Genomic DNA, 5787 nt, shown 5'->3' with positions numbered 1-5787 from the left:
TGACCTAGATCTTCCTTCTATTGAAATTATTCTGCTTTACGTTTAAGTAAATAAAGTAAAAATAGGGATGTAAGCATGCCTTTTTATCTCTAATACCTTTAAAAAAAACTTATAAAAAATGGTTAATACGGCATGCAATATAGGAACTTTTTTTAAAAAAATCCAAATGATAGTCTTCCAGAAATGAAGAGTAATAGAAAGCAATAATTTAAATTAAAGATGAAAATTATTGGTTGCCAGTCACTACTTTGTTTGTGTCATAAAGAAATGAGACTCTTCTGTACTAGGAAATGAAAAAGACTTAATTTTTGGACACTTACAATATCAGTGAGGATGTTATTAACACAGAGACTAGTGACTTAAAAAAAAAAGATTTACTTCTTGTGGGATGCACCCTTAGATTTAAAGGAACTGGAACCCACTAGCTTATAGTAAAGTAGATATAGCTCAGTTGTAATTGTCTGAGTTCAGCAGTTTCTGGGAAGCTAAAAAATGCAATTTAAAGTAATTCATTTCCAGTCCAAAGGAACAAGTTGATTCAGTGGCATGTTGTAGTACAAACAAATTTACCAATGTAGGACTAAGTTGTGGTTTCAGCCAATCAAATTCATTGGCAATGCACCATTGATTCTGGGAGTAGCAGGATATTGCAGTACATGGAATTAATCTGTTTCTGAAATTGCCCATAACAAACTCCCAATAAACCCAGTTTAGAACCGTCCAATCTAATCCAGACATCATTGATGACAGGGACCTGGTTCACACATAACACTAAGACAAACTATGGCTTAGTGTGGATGAGAATGCATGCTAGTGCACAGTGAGCAAAGCACAGCCACTTTGCTTCTCCCCCATTCCTGCTGCCATGCTACTAGGAGCTAAGTCGTGGTTTGGTTTAGTGTTTAATCTGAAACCAGCTTCATTGTTTGCCTTAATCCAAATAAACCATGACTGGCAACTGGCAAGTTTTGTTCTTTAGGGAAGACAAACCACAAGCAAAGGTTCAGAAGTAACTTGAAGCCTAACCACAGTTTAGTTCCCAATAGCAGGACAGAAATGGGAGAGGAACATAGCACCTGTGATTTTTCTCTGTGTGCACCACTCATTTCTCACTTTCTCATATACTCTAAGGCTAAAGCCACAGACCTTTTTAGCATTATGTGTAGATAAAGCCACTCCCTTCCTTTTTATATATTTACCCAGATTTTGGTCCTTTCTGTGTTTGGCTGTGTACTTTCAAATGTGCCAAATGTTTAGGATATCTTTGACACACATGGACCTTCTTCTAAAGATAACACTATGCAGCAGTGCGCAGTTGTTCAGATGCTACTGTTCTTACTGTACATATCTGCAAAATGCAGTTTTCTAGAGCAGCTACCCATGGTTGGCTGAGCAGTTTCAGGGATGGCTGAGAATGTCTGAATGGAAGCTCTGACCCCCTTGTTGTTCTTGGCACACACCTATCTCGGGAGACAATGGAAGAGTGCCCCTTTGGGGTAACGCCAAACCATTGGAAAGTTACAACACCTGGCTGTAGAGACTGAGAGACTGATATGGGACAGATAGGCTTTATTGCAGGTGGGGCAGATGACAGCGTCCAGTTTTGCTACTACAAGTGCACCATGGCATCTCTTCTCTCTGTGCTCCTCCCAGCAGTCATTCCTTCTCTTGTCACTGCTGTGGATACACAACTTGTCTGTCTGTCTCCAGGTACTGGAATCATCTGCAAGGGATTCCCATATGGCAGGGTTAATGTTGCCAGCCTTCACGTCATGTTTGCAGACATCTTTGTAACACAGAGTTGGTCTGCCAACAGACCTAGCCTCTGAGACCAGCTCTCCATAAAGCATGTTCTTGGGGATCCTGCCATCTTCCAAGCCAGCATGGACATCTCTAAGACAGAAGTGCGAACATGCAGGGAATATGGGCTTGGGAGAGCACATCTTTGTTGGAGACTCTGTCCCTGCCATGTGATGCCCAAAATCTTCCTGACACAGCACATATGGAAGGCATTGATGCATCGCTTCTATTGTGTGTAAGTTGCCCGTGACTCACTTCCATAAAGCAGCATGTTCAGCACACAAGCCTGGTAAACCTTCATCTTTGTATTAGATGTTAGAATTTTGGAGAGGTGGGCCATTTTTGTAGCCACCTTGCGAATACGTTTGTCCAGCTCAATGTCAATGGAGAGGTTGCTGGTTATGATGGAATCCAGGTTGACAAAATCGTCTACCAACTCAAGCACATGGTCACCAATGCTGGTGCGTGGAGTGCCAATGACATCCTGACCCAGGATGTTGGTCTTTGTTAGGCTGATGATGAAGCCAAACTCCACACAGGCTTGGGCAAAATGACTGATGAGTCTCTGTAAAGCTTCCTTAGAGTACACTGTCAAGGCTGTGTCATCTACAAACAACATCTCTTGAGTAAGAACCTGTCATACTTTCCCCTGGGTGCTGAGGCATGCCAGGGTGAACAGACACCCGTCTCTCCTTGAATGGAAGCACACGCTATCTTAAGTTAAGCTGAAGGCATAGGAGAGCAACAGGGAGAAGAATATGCCAAAGAGAGTTGGGGTAAGAACACAGACCCTCTTGAAAGTGAAGAGTTCTAGATAGAGATCCCAGTATCACAAAATAAATAAATGAAATATAATAAATGCTGGAACTAAAAGACACTGGGCATGCAGTAATTTTTGGATCACTCATACAATTCTAGTGCTGAATACATAAGCCTAGTCCTAAAGCAATATACACACTCTGCAAATATTTATGAATCCATTTCAGTTTAGAAATCTGTTTTGGAAGGTACACTGGATCTTAGTAGGAGTTCCATTAAACAGAAATATGGGAAGAGAGGCATTTGCTCCAGTGAACAAAGGGGGAAATGGCATTAATTTATTAGACTGGATTGCTAAAAAGGCCCAATGCATAAGTTTTAAGTACCATAATAACATTTGCAAGAATTATATAACAAGACTAAGCAAGACTAGGTGATGTGAAAGAATATGAAAGGAAGCAAAGGTTACCGTAATAATATTACTATACTTAGCATTTCTGAGATATGCATTATCTTCTCAAACATTAAGATTTAAGGGCTTGTTTGCATTAGAACTTGGTGCTATGAGTATCAGACATTGCCCTTGAAATAATCCATTACTATCCTAGTAATAATCTACACATTGACCTGCTTTAATTGTTTATCTGAAAACAGGATGTTACACAACATAAGCTTACATTGGCTGACTGCAAAAGTAAATTATGAGTTCTAAAGAACATTAGGAAAAAGCATGACCTGATTACAGCTCTTTGATTCAGATTCAGATGTAGATGGTAGCATGGATATACTTTTGCAATCTACAAGATAAAACTGAATCATTCTTTGGGCAAGGCAAATGTTTATTTTTGAGTTGTACAATAAAATATGCACTAATAGCCTGAGCTATGCTGTTTTCCAAACTATTTGTCCACCACTTTACAACCCTTTACGTATATCAAATGTCGTCTACCTTTCCAGAAGCAGCACATTTTATAACACTGCTTGCACATATTTCCTCTTTGTGTCTAAAAGTTCATTTTGTGGTTTTGGTAGCCATTGAAGAAGTGAAGTACATAGGACTTTCAAATGTTGTTATACTATAGGTCCCATCATACTGGACTATGCAGTCTGGGGTTGATGAAGATTGGAGTTAAACAATATTTGGAGGTGCATAGGTTCCCCATTCATGAGACAGATGCTGCTCAACACAGGCAGTTATTTGTGTGAATTAGTTTCTTGCATGCCAGAAAGTTACCTCCTCTGAAAATAGAGTGACTACCATAGCTGTTGTAGTTGAAACTGTGAACCATAGTACTGGGGACATATGGGACTCTATTCAGCTAAGGTCCAAGAAGAGGGAGGAATTCAATCATGCACTATGCAAAGCACAAGCATTTCAGTTTGTCAGATGGAACAATCCTTCCTCTCCTCCCGCTGCATGCTATTCTAGGGGTTCTCTGGACCACCCCCTCTCCAGAGTCATTTTTGGAGTGAGCAGAGGGAAAATACAAGAGGTAATCCTTGTACAGGGCTTCTGCTGACTGATTCATTAGACACCTGAAGGCAGCCCTGTACAGGGAAGTTTTTGATGTTTGATGTTTTAATTTGTTGGAAGCCGCCCAGAGTGGCCCAGTCAGATGAGCGGCATATTATTATTATTATTATTATTATTATTATTATTATTATTATTATTATTATTCCCACTGAAATGAATGTCATTTAGTTATGTCTATTAACTTGAGTGGGTCTGCTCTGAGTAGGATGTACATTGAATACAAACCATTGCTTCCAACACACAAGGGATCCATGTGGTGCTTCATTCTGACAGCAATCGTGCTGTGAAAATAATGTCTAAAGCAGTCCACAGATATTTAACTTTCTTCTTTTACTGACAAGCTGTTCCTGTGTCTACCAAGCCCAGCAGGAGCAACTTTTTCACAGCTTGATCAAGGGACCAGTTGATCCCTTAGCAATATCATCTTGAAAATGTTGGAAAATGTCTCCTCCATCTTGAGCCAGGCGTACCATTATGCTCTCTCCCAATTTTACTCCAATCTTTTTCAAGTGTATATAAAGACAGCCTAAAGCTCCATTTTTGCCTATATTCTTCATTTGACCTTTAAGGGCGAAAAGCTTCACTGCTGTTTTTTTATATATATATAAAATATAGTTTCCTACAAGTTCACCTTCTAAACCCTTTCCCTTATCTTGCTTGTTCTACATTTAAAAAAGAAAAAGAAGAGAAAGCTTTGCTTCCAAGTAAGATAGGCAGATAGGTAGCAGGTGGGGGGGGGGAGAGAAAAGTGCTCTCCACTATGAATTAATCCCATGTTCATATTCCTTTTCTCACACTTTTCTTTAAATTGAAGCACTATTCTAACTAGTGTTTTCACAATTAAAATTGATCATATAATTTATACAGCACAAACCTATGTCTATTCACAAATAAGTTCCATTTTGTTCTATGCCATTCACTCTGAATTAAATGTGTACAGAATTGCTGCCTTACAGGGCAACTCTATACAAGTGCAGTGAAAAGCAAATCCCATTGATCTCAATGGAGCTAACTTCTGAGCACTCACATGCTTACAGTACAATCCCATATACAGTATGCCTGTTTCCAGGTAATTGGATGTAGGACTGCAGTCTTATCAGCTGACTACTCAGTTTAATTTGTATATGAGCAAAACAGACAATCGGAAGCAAAGAATAAACCAAAACCGTACTTTTTTAGATAATATATGCTGTAAGATAGGATGCCTCTTCCACGATAGTACTTGCCACCTACCGATTCTATCAGTAATTACTTAAAAAGTACTTACTTTTTAACTACAACCTGGTATTTTGTTGTATCTTACTGATAGGCTTTATTGTGATTTAAATTTAAGTAAACCACCTTGAGATGAGCGGAAGCCTCAGAAAGAAAAAAAGGTTAAGACACTTTATAAATACACTACACACCTAACCCCGCAAATAATAATGTAAATTGAGCAGGGAGAATTGCTGACTGTACCACTTCAAAGCAGCAGGCGTAAAACCATGTTTTTGAACACTCCCCCGTCATAAAAAATAATTCCTGAATGTAAATAAATTAACACACCAAGGTGAGGAACTATGATAAAACTTTCTCCATCGTGTGCTACTTCAGTTCATGCAGGGCATTTGTTTGGGTTGTTGTTGTTTTGGTGAAGGGAATATAAAAGGGAACCCCCGCCAGAAGTGTAAAGTGGCTCTGTCCAGACTTCTACC

The sequence above is a fragment of the Zootoca vivipara genome, chromosome 5 (assembly GCF_965207765.1).
Source record: "Zootoca vivipara chromosome 5, rZooViv2.hap1.1, whole genome shotgun sequence".
Classification (NCBI taxonomy): domain Eukaryota; kingdom Metazoa; phylum Chordata; class Lepidosauria; order Squamata; family Lacertidae; genus Zootoca; species Zootoca vivipara.
The sequence above is the reverse complement of the archived record's forward strand: the minus strand, read 5'-3'. Positions refer to the sequence as shown.